At 43.3% G+C, this 15,282-nt stretch overlaps 1 protein-coding gene across 2 annotated transcripts in view; it reads right to left on the bottom strand.

Annotated features, from left to right (window-relative positions):
* Positions 1-9,942: 9,942 nt before the first annotated feature.
* SMPX (small muscle protein X-linked) overlaps positions 9,943-15,282 on the bottom strand; it is a 42,734-nt gene continuing 37,394 nt past the window's right edge. For both annotated transcript variants that reach the window (XM_039714346.1, XM_039714349.1), the window contains exon 5: positions 9,943-11,020. The gene's annotated coding sequence lies outside the window, so the exon portion shown is untranslated. The remainder of the gene's footprint in view (positions 11,021-15,282) is intronic.

The raw sequence follows: 15,282 nt of genomic DNA, 5'->3' as shown, positions 1-15,282 counted from the left end.
TGTGGTTTCCCATGTACTGAAATTCTCAACTGGAAAGACAAACAAGAGGATAAATAGGCATAGCTGAGACACCAGAAACAAAAGTATTCAGGTGACTTTCAAAGGCAGAAAGAGCAGTTAGAAGCCAAGGTGCCATCAGGCAGCTAAACAATCCTAATGGCCACTGCTCCTCATGGCCATGTCCCTCCTGCTTACTGAAGTGCAGTGATTCTGTCATCAAGGTGACACCAGACTGTCAGGTTTGTTCAGGACAGTGCTGTGAGCAATGGGCACTTTTGGAACACTCAGAAGGTGCTGGAAAACACCCTCCCATGGGGCCACTACTGGAAGTCACTGCAGTCAATAAATCCTTTTGCTCTCAATTGTTTGGGTTTCTCCTAGAAACAAATATTTACCAGCTTCTGGTTTGGACAGTCTTCTAAAGGTCGCAAATGCTCGCTCCAAGGGGAGCCAGGCTATTCAACCTTAAACTATTTAACCTTGGCTTCCTGTGGCAGGCTGCACTGCCATAAAAGCAGGCATCACTATGGGACGTATGTGCAAGGATGGGGGCGTAAAGTTCTTCTCCCCTTGGCCCACCTCAGCGTGTTATTTTTAAAAGCTTGTGTGTTCAGTGATGAAAATAGAGATCTTCATTCTGCTTATCCTTTTGGGTGGGTTTGATGTGTTGGGTGCTAATTGTATGCTGGGAAATTAGAATTACTTTCTCATTTAAAAAATGTGGATGGAGGGAAGAGAAAAGGAATTTCTTGTGATTGTTATTAGTGGTGAAAATTTGTATTAGGAATAAAAAAGGGTTCAGGTTTTCCAAAACAACTTTAGTCCTTCTATTTCCCCTACACAACTATAGGTGGGAAGCTGTAGCTCCAGCAAAGCTTCAACTCAGCTACTAGTCTCAGCTTCTGAAGACTATTCAGACATGAAATTATCTCTATCAGTATTTCTTATACCTGCCTTTCATTTCATCATGACCAAAAATTCCAACCAGGAGAATCACTGGGGAAGGTATAATCCAACTTTTTGTCTTGACTCTTTTCAGCATAATTTCTAATTACACCAATCACTGCATGCTCATTTGGGCTCCTCGCTTGTGAAGATAAAAAATGTGTTCTGAGCAACACCTTCTGCATGGTGAAGTGGTTTGGGGTTTGACTTTTAAACTTTAGTCATCTATCCTCCTTTTTTTCCTTGTTTTGGTTTTGGTCTATTCTCTAGTGGCATTAGAGGAGGTGGAGCCTCCCAGGACTGGGAACCACTAGCTCTTCTGAGTGTGAGCTTTCGTGCTTGGGTTCAGCAAGAACCAGCTCACTTCCTTTAAGACTCATTATTTTTGTCATCTGACCTAGAAAAATCACAAGACCAAGGTCCCCCCTTGCATGTAGGTCAGTCATGTCTTGGGAAGTACAGGGTTTGCTTTCTCACCTCTGGTAGGGAAATTTATATGGTTGTCATAATTTTCCAATTTGATTGCTGTACTGAGTGTTGTGTGTTTCCTGCAGAGGCATAACATGTAATATTACAGATACATTTTATATATATATATATATGCAGGCCAATAATAACAGCTTTAAATTAGGAAAGAGTTTCCAACAGTAAAGATAACAAAAGGCTAGGACAAGTTGCCTAGGGAGGTTGTGAGGTTGCCATCATGCATGGCATAATCTCTAAAGTGTGCTGTAAAAAATATATTCCTTACAAATCTGCCTGGAGGCGAGGAGATGGATTAGATGGCATTTTGAACCCCTCTGAGGGCTATACTTAAGGATCTTCTGCTCCTAATAAGCATTCAGTCACAAAGTCCTCAGGCTTTGGTGATTCACACAAGTGATTTTCTAAATAGAGGTGTTTTACTGAAAAACAAAAGCTTTAAATAGGAGAAAGCCTGGCATGCATGCTGGTGTGTGATGCTTTGGAGACATCATAATTGCTGTTTGCAAAATTTACCAAGCATGTCAGTAAGCTGAAAATACACAGGACAGGGCATGCAAAGTGTCTGCCTGAAAGCACTGCCTCTCTTCACAGGAAAAGCCATTGGGAGGTCAGTGCCCAACATCACTGCTCTTTATAAAGCTGCTTCCCAGAGATGTCATGACTTGAGAACTTCTGCTGAGATAGATCCATAAAAAATGCATTTTTGACAACTGAATGCAATAATGTGGAAATGAACTCCACTATCACTGATGTCAGAGCTAGTTTTTTCTTGTTTTTTTCTCCTACATGTCATAAAGATGAATAAAACAGCTAATTTTCTTTTTTATATTGGTAGAGGAGGAACATTTCTTGTTCTGGATATTAGTAACTTGCATTTCTGGGTGTCACTTTCTTCTCTCTTTTCTTGAGGAGAAGGAACAAGATGTGGAAAATATCACTAAGCCAAAAAAACCAATAAGCAAGACTAACAACAGCCATATTCTTCTGATCCATGCTGTACCATACCAAGTTGAAAGAGCTGCAGCAGAGAGACCCCCTTGTAGAACTGGAAGCTGCTTTTGGTAAAGGTTTGCCAGATGATGCAATGCCAGTGAGACTGCTGGGATACAACGAGACAAATTCTGGAGGAATTATGCCTCCACATTGTGTTTCCTGAAATCCTGCAGTGCAGAATCACTTCCCCAATGTGCTGCTCCAGCAGGACAGAATGACTTCACAGGGGAAATCACAGTCACATAAAGAAGCTCACAGAGGGATGAGATAGTCCCAGCTTTGTGGGGAAGGACTAAAAATCCTGGGCACTGGGCTTTTCCCCCACAGGTGTGAGGAGCTCCCTGAAGGACAGCAGGGCAGGAAGCCTCAAGCAGGCTAGATGGGTGCAATCCCAGGAGAGGCTAGCAGAGCTAGCAGAGCCTGGGTCTTGCTGAAGGGAAGAGGAGGGAAGCAGAGGAGCCTTCCTGGCTTGCCTCCATCCCAGCAGGAAGGGTTTTGGAGGCTGCGGTCCCACCTCATGTCCTTCTAAATCAGGCTCCTCCAGAACTCCTGATCAGCTGGGGCTCTTTTCCAGGTGGAGGCTGGTGCTAAATCCATGGTGCACCACAGCAGAGCTTCACCTGCCCCTGCAGCTGACCTGGCCTTTGGGTTCAGGTCAGAGCACAACTGATTTCAGCTGCCTTGCTGGATGCGTGGCATAGGCAGAGCACGTTTCTCTTCTCTCATGGGCACCCCACACGTCCCATTTGAGTCATGATTATATGAATTTGATGTCAAATGAATTTTCTCAACTGTGTGGTGCCACCCAGTGCCATTTTCCTAATCTCCGCGGGGCTCTTACCCCGCACACTGCCCCACTTGTTTGGTCTCAGTGTGAGGATGCTCAGTAACATTTTATTGGAGAAACAGCCATAGCAGGGAATTAAGGGGCGGCCTCATTCAGAGGTGTTAGTGGCTGAGTCACTGGGATGTCATTCAGGCATGAGGACAGACTGTGAAGGCCTTCGGATCACATGCGTGCATGACATTTAGAAGAGGTGGGTGACCTCACAGGAGATTATCTGTGAGCTCTAAATTGGCCATAGAAAGTGGCATTGGAGGCCTTCATTTACCCTCGATAACCTTCAGCAATAAAAACAGAGGATGAGCATATGGATGTGCATGCAGGGAGTGTACAAGAAGTGCCGAGAACATTGTGAAGGCCAGAGAGCTGGTAAACCATACCCCAGCTCCAGGGACACGTGTCTGTCATGGAAAGAGGGAGGAGGAGGACTCTACGTGCTTCACAGGGCAGAGGACTTTATTTGCTTTTGATTTTGTGTGTGTGTGCATTTGCTACCTCTCTGTACAATAAGACATTTAAGAATTTGCGCTTTTTACCTAGTTTCTGTAGGAAAGCACAAATCTGGATATTCCCCTGACCCGTGTAATTCTAGGTCATCAGGTCAGGGCCAGGCTTGTCAGCAATGGTGACAGCAACCAGCAACACTGAGAAGCAGAGCCCTGTTTACTCAAACCCTGCTGTTTCCTCCACTGCTCACCAGCATCTTCAAATCAGCACTTCAGCACACACAAGGACTGTGGGGTGGAAGCAAGGAGAAAGATGGTTTTCCTAAGTTCAGTAACAATAATGATCCAAAGCACCTTAAGATTTCTCCTCAAGTCTTTGGCCTCCTCTAAGTGTTTACCTCTCATGGTTCAGTCCAGCACATATCTTTCTCCACCCTGCTGGACCTGCTCGGGTGAACCTGCCGAGCTATCTGTTCAAAAATTTGGGAAGGAAGAAGTGGTATGGAAGCAGGGATTTTAGAATCACAGAATCATTAGAATAGTTTAATTTGGAAAAGACAGGATCACTAAGACCAGTCTTTAACCCAGCACTGCTAAGTTCACCACTAAACAGTGTCCACTGCCCTTCTCTGGACTTACTCCAGCCCCTCAGTGTCTTTCTTATAGTGAGAAGCCCAAAACAACACAGGATTTGAGGTGTGGCCTCATCAGTGCTGAGTTCAGGGGGCAATTCCTGCTCTGGTCCTGCTGGTCACGCTATTGCTGACACAGGCCAGGTGACTTTGGCCTTCTTGGCCACCTGGATCATGCTGGTTCATTTTCAGCCTCTGCTGACCAACACCCTGTTACTCCACACAGCTTTCCATCCATTTTTCTCCAAGTCTGGAGTGTTGCTTTGGGTTGTTGTGACCCAGGTGAAGGACCTGGCACTTCCTCTTACTGAACCTCACACAGCTGGCCTCAGCCCATCAATCCAACCTGTCCAATCCCTCTGCAGAGCCCTTCTGCCCTCCAGCAGATCAACACTCCCACCCAGCTTGATGTCATCAGCAAATTCTGCTAAACAGGACTGGCTCCATAACTGAGCCCTAGGGAATACCAGTTGTGACCAGCTGTCCTCTCAAAGTTGAAGATCTTTTTCCAAGAGTCAAAAACTTTTATTCTTTCATGATGGCTTTGCCTGAGACACCTTCCAACCATCACATCACCCACGAGTTCTCTGTCCACAAACCACAGGTCCACCAGGGCACCTCCCCTGGGTAGCTCACTCACCAGCTGTGTCAGGTCATCTTCCACACGCTCCAGGAACCTCCTGGACTCTTTCCTCTCTGCTGGAGTGTATTTCCAGCAGACAACTGGAAAGTTGAAGGCCCCCATGAGAAAAAAGGCCAGTGATCGTGAGACTCCCAGCTGCTTATAAGATATGTGATCTGCCTTACAAGAATATTTAATCTGGTTTACCTGAAATAAATCTCCTCCCTGCCCCATTTCTCAAAGCAGAAACCTAACCTAGGCTGTCTTCTGCCTCTCAGTCCCACTTGTATTTCCAGCAGACAACTGGAAAGTTGAAGGCCCCCATGAGAAAAAAGGCCAGTGATCGTGAGACTCCCAGCTGCTTATATTTCATCTGCCTTACAAGAATATTAAATCTGCTTTACCTGAAATAAATCTTCTCCCTGCCCCGTTTCTCAAAGCAGAAGCCTAACCTAGGCTGTTTTCTGGCTCTCAGCCCCACCTTCCACATCTCATTTTCTATGAGTTCATCCCCTTGCACTGTTCTCCTGCACTTGATGAGTTAATCTGTATTGGGTTTGCATTGGCCTGGCTTTTAGTAGCAGGAAGACCACAGAAATGGCTGTGAGAAGCTGCTGGAAGCTTCTACTATGTCTGGCAGAGTCAATACCTGGTGGGTCGAAAGATGGAGGGGCTGCTGGCCAAAGCTGGGCCCATTAGAGATGGTGGTAACATCTCTGTGATAACATATTTAAGAAATTAAAACAAAAATTGTGGCACAATTGTAATTTTTGGCAGAGAAGAGCAGGGTGAGAACATATGAGAGTAATAATGCTGCAGACACCAAGGTCAGTGAGGAAGGAGGGGCAGGAGGTGCTGCAAGTGCTGGAGCAGAGATTTCCCTGCAGCCCCTGGTACAGCCCATGGTGAAGCAGCTGTGCCCCAGCAGCCCGTGGGGATCCACAGGGATGCAGAAATCCACCCACAGCCCGTGGAGGAGGCCCACACCAGAGCAGGTGGATGCTTGAGGGGAGGCTGTGATCCTGTGGGACACCTGTGGAGAGAGGGGCCCTGCTCCCACGCTGGAGCAGCCTGTCCTTGGAGGACTGCACCCCCTGGAAGAGTGACCCACACCGCAGCAGCTTGAGGGGGAGGGTTATCCATGAGATGGATTCACACTGGGAAGTCCATGGAGAACTGTCTGCCTTGGGAGGGCCCCAGGGTGCACCAGGGGAACGACTCCTCTCCCTGAGCAGCAGGAAAAGCCCTGGGAGATGAACAGATCACAACCCCCATTCCCTGTCTCCCTGCACTGCTGGAGTAGGAGGCGGAGCTGAAAGGAAGGAGGGGTGGGGGGAAGGTGTTTTTAAGGGTTTACTTTTCTTTATCCCACTCTGATTTTGTTAGCAATAAATTCTCTTAAAATTCTCTTAAATTCTCTGTTTTGCCCTTAATGGTATTTGCTCCCAGTCCTTACCTCAACTCATGAACCCCTCATATTTTCTCTCCTCTGCCCAGCTGCAGAGGAGTGAGTGAGCTGCTTTGGTGGGTGCCTGGCAGCTGGCCACTGTCAAACCATGACATCTGCTCATATGGATCCTCTTCATGCCCAAAAAATGTGTGAATCCTGCCCCTTGTGTCCAAACTTGCCTCACAGGGTCAACAGCTATGTGTTAAGGATAGAAGATCCAGGGCTTGGATTGTCAGTCTCCTGTTGGAAGGGAGATGTGCTATGGACCCTGCAATTGCTCAGCTAGGGAAGTATTAGATGGAAATGAAGAACCACTTTATCAAATGAAGATCTTTCTCAACAGAAACTATTGCAGTACCTGTAAAAAACATTCACTGTGGATGCAGCATCTGTAAGAAAGGCAAATTTAATTCCAGCTTCACTAAAGATACAGCAAAGGATTAAATCACTTTTCACAGTATGACATCCAGATGGAATCAAATTTGATTAGTTACCAGACAAAATTTAACATCCACCAGTGCTTAAGAAACCCCCAGCTGGTATCAGGGCCAGAGAACTCTCACTTCACTTGCAGTCACCAGCCTTCTGCAGGATGCCTTGGAAAGCACCCACCTCATAGATTACTGCAAAGTAATGTAGTGGGAAGTAAATAGAACATTTTCTATTGCTATTTTATAAATGGGTTGAAACATCTTCCAAAGACACAGGAAAACTGGATTTTACCAGGTTTGACTGATCTTATATCCAACCCTCAGGTTTTTTTGTCTCTACAGAATATTTTATCTTGGAGCTGCAGTATTTTTTGAGGACTCAAAAACTGGCTTTAGGGGAAGTTTTCTTTGTAATTATTTATGCACCACTAGTACTAGGCAGCCCATATACCAAAATTAGGATCTTTTTTCCAAGCGCATTATTTAATCTGAAAAAACTCACTCAAATTAAATATGCACACATTAGAGAAACTGGGACTTAGTCACAAGGGCAAAAGAAAATTGTTTCAATATTTTGCCCCTAAAGCTAAAGAAAAGATACAACTATTTTTCTTGGATCCTCTTCCATGATACTCTTCTATCAATTTTTTTATAATTAAAAAATGGCCAAAGTGCCAGATTTTTTAATGTCCTCTCATAAATAATTTACAGACTGCATAAACCAAGAGATAAATAAAAGGAGCTTTTTTATCACCCTTGTGAGTACACTAAGCATGGTCCTGGTGAGATGCCATTGAACTCAGTGAACTGTGCTCTAGAATCTGATTTGGGGAACTCACATCCATAAACACAGTTGTATGTAACTACAGATGTTTTATTGATAAAGTATGTAAAGCAGCACAGTGGGGAAGTACTGGTTTTTGGGGTTTTTTAACTCCTTGCTTTTACTACTAGCTTACACTATCACAGAAAAGATAAAACTGCCAGTTTAGTTCTATAATTCAAATTAATGCATAAATCCAAGCCTCCAGAGTTTTAAGACAAATAACACTATTTGCCTCAGAAGTGCAGAAGCAATATAATCTGTTAACTGAAAGTGATTAAACCAGAGTAACCAATGGAGACACATTCAAACTCCCCAAAATTTTCAAGTAACAGTAATTATTATTTTACCTCTAGCTTTATCTTTACCTTTAAGCTAAATGTGTTTGGATTTTTTGTGCAGATAACTATAAAAACCATTAAAGTGTGGTTTTGTTCACCAAAACTCTCTTCCCAGATGTGTTGGGGTCTTGCTGTCTCATTAGACCAAACACTTTGCAGTGGGCATTGCATGACGCCTATTTCTGTTTTTTCTAAACAGAACATGCTGCTACAATATCGTTGAGCAATTTCTCTTAGAGTAACAAAATCTCTTCTTTGGCATTAGGAGAAAAAAGAAAAAATTAGAATGCAGAGCTCTGGGTTGGGAGTTAATGAAGGAAACTCTCCCCCACCTTTCATGGCCAGTGCTTGGTGACACAGGGGCAGAACTGTCCCTTGATTTACTCTCACACCAGCACCACACAGAGACCAGGGCAGAGGTGACACTGAAATCCAGGTATCCTGCTTTGTGTCACGGGTCCCCTGCTGAAAGGGTCGGGGATAGGGGTGCAGGGGAGCTGGTCTCTGGCTCAGCTGTGGGTGTTGCTCTGGTGCAGCCATTCCTCTGGCTCCTCTCTCCAGGCTGGTCACAGGGAGGTGTTCACACACACCTCTCAGTGAGTCTGGCTCACACCCACAAAGACTCCCTTGTGGCCACAGGAAATGGGCATGATTTTAGCATGATCTGTTATTTTGTATTTCTGTGCTCATTCTTCATTGTAAGACCTCAATTCTTCCCTAAATTTGTGCCAGACTCTAACATCTGGGGGATAGAATTTCCCATGCCAGAAGTACCAGGCTGCAGAGTTGCCTGGGACATCTTTCACTGGCCTGTGTGCACCCTACAGTCAGAACCTTTAATAAGGCTTAGATGAAAAATAACCTCACTAGCACAAGGTGGTTCAGGCCAGTTGTAAACTGTTTGCTAGCTGAGACAGAGAATTTTCATGGCCTCCTTTTTTCCTAGTACTTGGTTGCTGATTTAATGTTCTATTAAGGGTTTCTTGTGGTCCTTAGACTTAACTCGGGGTTGTCACTGATCCCCACTCTTCATTAGCTGTCAGTCTCAAGGCAGTGTAAAAATTTTCATTTAAAATAAAGACAAAGCTCAGAAAAAGTATTCTTTGCCTCTGACTGGTCCCTCCCCACTCTGAAGATGTTTCAGTGGCCCCTCGTGGTACCCCTCTGTTTGGAAGCAAGGATTTGAAATCTGGCAAAAGAGCCACACTCTTCTGTCAGGGACAGGTTTTCTTTCTTTCACTACACATTCAGGTGTGAAGACTGGGATGTGGCCCCAGCTCTCTCCATCCCCTGGAATTTTCACTGTGAAGTTTCCCAGCTATAAAAGGAGAAGGGAAATGAGGCTTTACCTTTCCCCAGTTCTCTGAAATTAGTATTTTTTGAGTGAGTAACGAAAACAAAAGCCAAGGCCCTGACTCATCTCACCTTCAGCATGCTTTTGGATTGAGGGATTACGTGTTTTCTCCTTTTTATCATTTCCAGACTAGTAGGAACAATGTAGTCCAGTATCAGTGACTGATAATGCAGTGTTGGGGAAAACTGTTCATTTTCCATTGAGCAGACATGTTAACCTCTTTGTGATGTAAATGAAAGCTGCTCCTGATACATTCCATCTCTTGACATTTCCATTCCAACCTGTCCTTCAGGGATGTTCACATCCAAGAAATGCATTAAGGGAAATCAGAGCATGTAAGGATGAAGCAGGACAGTAAACAATGTTGATATTCCATATTCAAAGCAAAAAATACAAGAATGTCATTTTAATTGAGCTGCAGAGAGTACAGCTCCTTTCTAATTTCCTGTACAAAGTAATGCAAATATATGGAAACTTAAAATTCAAAAATCATTTCTGTTAGCTCTTGTATTATCTGATGGAGCAAACAAGAATTAGATGGATGTCATTGTAAGTAATATTCAACTTGAAATCTGTTTTCTAACCAGAATAATTATCTTTATTTTATTTGAATAAACAAGAGCCAGGCAGAGAGTTTCAGAGTATGTAGAATAGTTTCAATCAACATTAGAAGAATATTATTAAAAACAGCTCCTCATATCCCTTTACAGTAAGTAACATAAAAGAGACCATGGAGACACAGTGTATTAAATTTCTCTTACAATAGATCTCATTTCCAAAAATGGAATATGCATCAGTCTTCTTTTATGTACAGTCCATATAATGCAAGCATCAAGGATTAACCACTCTATGAAGAGGTGCTGTGATCATACATTACTTTAGCCCAGCATCCATATCCCAGTGTCTCCTTTTGATTTGAGCTTTTGAAGATAATGATCCTTCAGGCTATATTCATGAACATGTTCCATCAAGGCTGGATGACTGTTTACTTGAATAAAGGTTGCAGGTTTTCTGTCAGCTACCTCACATCTTGTGTATTCATTGCATAAAGGTGGTGCATAAGTATCAGAACAGCAGTGCATTTTAGATTCTGGAGGAAAATAAATACTTTGTCTCTACAACAAAAGAAGAATTTAGCTCAACTCACCAGAAAGACCATGGCTTTTAATATTTTAATTTCCTTTATTACACATGATACATGATTCCTCTTCTATAACTAGGAACTCACAGCAGAGCATAAGATGTTATATCCCTCATTTATTCTGCGCTTTGTGAATTAATTTAAAAACTCTTTTCTACACATGGACATTTTTCAAAAAGAAAGAAACCAAATTAATTGAAAATAATGATGTAATTTTAAAATTGTTTTCTACTTTTGTTCAAACTTCAAATTACACTACTCCCTTTCTCAGGTCAAAATCATTCCTGTACAATACACATATTCATAGCTAGTTGCTTTGTTCTGTTTTATTGCAGCACTACTTTCCTCTGTTAAACAAAATGGACAATGAGAAAGCATTGATATAAATGTACAAAGAAGATTCTTCTTGTGGGGTGTTGAAGAGTTGAGAAGTTCATAGTCTTCATACAAATATATAAAATATTTGAAATTTTCTCCATTCATTGGAATCCATTCAGTTTCACTTGTCAGACCTGTGCAAGAAACACAAGACCAATGATTATCAGTGCACTCACAGGTATTTTCAGATTATACAGAAAAGCTGAGAGGGGGAGGACACTCCCCACACCTGCAATTTTTCCTTCTCTGACAGCACTTGTTTATAGCCAAGCTCAGGGAATACAAATCTCTGTGATCCACTAGCTTTTCCCACCTATTCTCCAGATCTCTGTCTGATGAAACTTCATGATTCTGTCGAGACTTCAGGCCTCTGAAGCCTTGAGGTTTGTCCTTGGTACAGGCTGCTGTGCTCTGCCCCACCCCACTGCCCATCCCATCCCATCCCATCCCATCCCATCCCATCCCATCCCATCCCATCCCATCCCATCCCCTGCAGCAGAGCTGGTCCAGCCCTGCTCACAGCCTGGGGGGACCAGCCCAGGGAAGCCCTGCTGCTGCTCCAGCAGGCACAGGAGGAAATCCCGCCTTGTGGCTCAGCAGTGTTGAGCTCAGTGTGTTGCAGGGAGTAGGGATGCATCAATTCATAAAAATCAAAATGGTATTTAATTTTGCCATTAAATACTGCTTACTGATATATACATATGTATGCCTGTGCATTTTTAATTATTTTAACTGCTTTGGTTATCCTCTTCTCTTGCCTTTTCTTTCTACCCATTAGCGTGTCCACTGCCCAGCACTAAGGACAGTATTCTAGAAATAGTAGCAATGTATTTTCTGTTTTCTTTTAATAAATCCCACTTATTTATTTACATATCGAAAGCAAAGTTGAGGGGGTACTTAGCTTCTGTCTGGGGAGTGATGAGCAATTTCCTTGACCCATCTACAGACTCTTTCCTGCAGTCACAGCTGATTTGAAGCCCAGCATAGGGCCTATTTCTGCTGTCTTTGAAGTTAAGAAATACCACGGTTGCTATTGATATCAGTGGTTCTAGACAGCTCAATATTGAAAATGTGAAAAAGGGTATTGCAATTAACTCTCAAAAGGTCAAGACACTAACTCTATCAGCATCCATGTTTAATCAGCTAAGATATAAGTATTTGAGGTGGAGGAACATGTCTACCCTTTAACAACTGCTTAGGAAACAGAGAAAGTCACAGGACAGAATAAAAAATGACAACCTTCTATATCTCACGATGAGTTACGTGAAGGGAGTTTTTGCTGTGCTCCTGAACACATGCAGGCTGTGCAATTTGAGCAAACAGTGGAGGGACATTCAAAAGGCTGGGATTGCTTTCCTTTCAGAAAAAACTTTCCCTGGAGAAGAGAGGTGCTGTTATGAGAAACCCTGCATGGCTTACACGGACTGCTTGAAAGAGATGGCAACCTTTAAATAAAGAAATCAAATGTTAATTAATTTGTCTTGAAAGAAAGTGAGAGGGAGTCATTGCCCACAGTGAAGAGGCCACAACACCACCTGTCATGCTACCAACACTCTGTGGCCATTAGCAATCAAACAACACAGCCATCTCACAGCTGGGCTCAGTAAGGCAATGCACTGCTCTGCTTCAGCTGAAATTTCCTTCCAGTCAGGTAATTTAAGGTATTTCTCTTTCTGCTCTCAAAAACAAAATCCAACTTTAGGGCTGTATTTGATGGCTCCCTGGGATACACACGCACAAGTAATCCTGTGCTATGTAATTACCTCCTGCCTACACACACTCTCCATGTGCTTCAGCATTCAGGATTATCCTCCTTTCTCTTTCAAACTCTTCTGTGCCTGTTCCTGAGTATCACAGGGTGGCTGTTTTTAAAAGGTATGTGAATAAAACATTGCTGGCTATGACTGAACTCAAGGGCCCAAGCCTGGGATCAGGAGAAAGAGTGTGCAGGGCACACTGCACACTCAAATCTGAGCACGGTGTGGTCCTCAGCATCACAAGTGTTTTCTGATTTCTGCTGGAAGAGGACAGTGACAGGTTCTGCCTCCAAACACATCGTGGGCAGATTGTGGCATGGTGGACAGCTGTAATTTAGCATTCTGGGTTTTAGGATTACGTGACATTTTTTGTACCTTTCTAGCAGATTCAGCATCTTAGATTTAAGGCTGTGTTTCTGCAGGTGTCACCCTGGAGGACACATCTGCCTTGCATGGGAGCTACATGCTGATCTTGTTTAAGTAGTTTAATCTGTCCTTACTGCCTGAGCTCCTAATGACAGCCATCCTGTGCTGGGGACATCAAGTCCCCAAGGATCATGCTAATACAAAGAAGGTGGGTACAAAGCCCTTGGGTACAACAAGGATGGAGACAGACTTTCCTCTGTCTGGTGACAGGAAAGGAGACAACAGGCACAAATTGAAATACATGAATTTCATCTAGATGGGAAATAAAACTTTTACCATCAGGGTGGTCAAACACTAGTCCAGGTTGCCCTGGAAGGTTTTGGAATCTCCATTTTTGGAGATACTCAAACACTGACTGGACATGGCCAGCAATGACCTGAGCAGGACATTGGGCTGGATGTTTTCCTGAGCTGGTCTTGGGGGTCAGGCAATCTGTAAGTCTGGCAGAGGCTTTGCCTGTCCCAGGGGAAGCTGTCCGCTACTCATGAGGGCCAAGGTGGATTCATGGGCCATGTGCAAGGTCCCTCTTGCCCCTGCCTGGCTGTGGAGCCATCAGTGAGTTTACAAACTAAAACAGCAAGGTGCTATAAACTATATTACTGTGTTGCTAATAAGACAAGTAATCTGGTTGATGGGATTACTTTTGGTCACATGCTCTATTTTTTCAAATACCTCTTTGTCCTTTCTTTGTTTCCTCATAGTTCCCACAGCTTTGACCTTCAGCTCCCATTGGAATCAATATCCCTCAATACCTTCATGACCTCAGGGCTGAAAGGACCAAACTGGTATTGTATCCCATCCAGCCAAGCAAGCACCTCTCTGCTTCCCTCCTTCCATGACACAGGTCTCTCACTAGGCAATGGACCACCCAAAGGCCTGCTGTGTCCAGTTCTTCCAGTCACAACTGGGACACAGCAGCTCCAACCAAAGCAAACCCAGCCTTCTAGGTGACCATGTGCCTACAAGAGTAGCTAGTTAGCAGGAGGAGCAATAAAACCCAAAAACTAGAGTTCCCAGGAACCCTGCCATTTGACATCCAAAAGAAACAAAAACCAAATTGCCATGATGATAAATATTTTCATGGGGTTCAGGTGCTGAGGAAAATCAAGCCCACTCTTCTAAAATTTTGTCTAAAGCATGCTGCTTGCAAGTGGTGCTATTTTAACACCTGGTAACTGTATCATCTTTCTTTCAGGTATACTCTCTGCTTTCTGGTTGCTTATAATTACTACCTGAGCTCCCTTTGCAGTCAGTGGACTCTCTATTATCTCCCTGTGCTGCTCTAATCCACTCAGACCCCCCACTGGCCACTGCCATTCTCCCTGTCCCAGCTCCCAAAGGCACGTTATTTTTAGAGCACAAACTCCTCCAGAGATCCATGGGAGCCTGTAAACTCAAAAATAGGTTGCTTATGGTACATTAGTAATGCTCACAGTTCTGCTCTCTGGTGATTCTTTCAGCTGCTGCTGCAGGTTACCTCCAGACTCCCTCGCTGCTCCAATCAACCCCGCTCCAAACAGCCCTCAGCCATTTAAAAAAGAATATACTTGAGAGCAAATGCTTAAATGTTGTCCTGATTAAGGGTGGACATAAGCACATGCTTAGAAACACTTTGAATCATGGAATTAGAGGAGTTTTCAGTCTGCAAGGCTATGATTGCAGTCGGTTGGATGCCAGTGTTGGTTTCTGGAATAAAAAAGACTGGATCCCTGAGGTTTCTGACCACAGAAAAAAAGCAGTAGCTATTTCTATATAAGAACTTATTTAATGTATGTGCTGTTCAACACAAATGCAACTTCAAAAAGAAATGAAAATAAAGAAATTAATTGCAAAATCTCACTTTTTTTTTTCTTTTTTCAGAATTACAGTTTTTAATGCTGCATCTGCCTTTTATTCTCTGAAAGGCACACAACTAGTTAACAGTAAGCACACAAAATATTTATTCTGCAAAAAACACTAGTAATTCCAGTTGTCAGTGTTTTCTCTTCTTAGAGAGCATTCTAGCTGAGAAAAGAAGAAATATTAAATCCATCCAGATTTTGGCTGTGTCTCCAATACAATGCAATATGAAATAAAATTACCACATTTGTTGTTAATATTATATAATTAAAGACCATGCATGAATCGCTTGGGCACTAAATTTTTTTTTCTTTATTTCAATAGTTCCCAGCCCTATATATTTAACCCCAAAATTCTGTTAAGGCATCCTCTTT

This window comes from Passer montanus, unplaced genomic scaffold (assembly GCF_014805655.1).
Source record: "Passer montanus isolate IOZ18808 unplaced genomic scaffold, ASM1480565v1 scaffold3, whole genome shotgun sequence".
Classification (NCBI taxonomy): domain Eukaryota; kingdom Metazoa; phylum Chordata; class Aves; order Passeriformes; family Passeridae; genus Passer; species Passer montanus.
The sequence above is the reverse complement of the archived record's forward strand: the minus strand, read 5'-3'. Positions and strand labels throughout refer to the sequence as shown.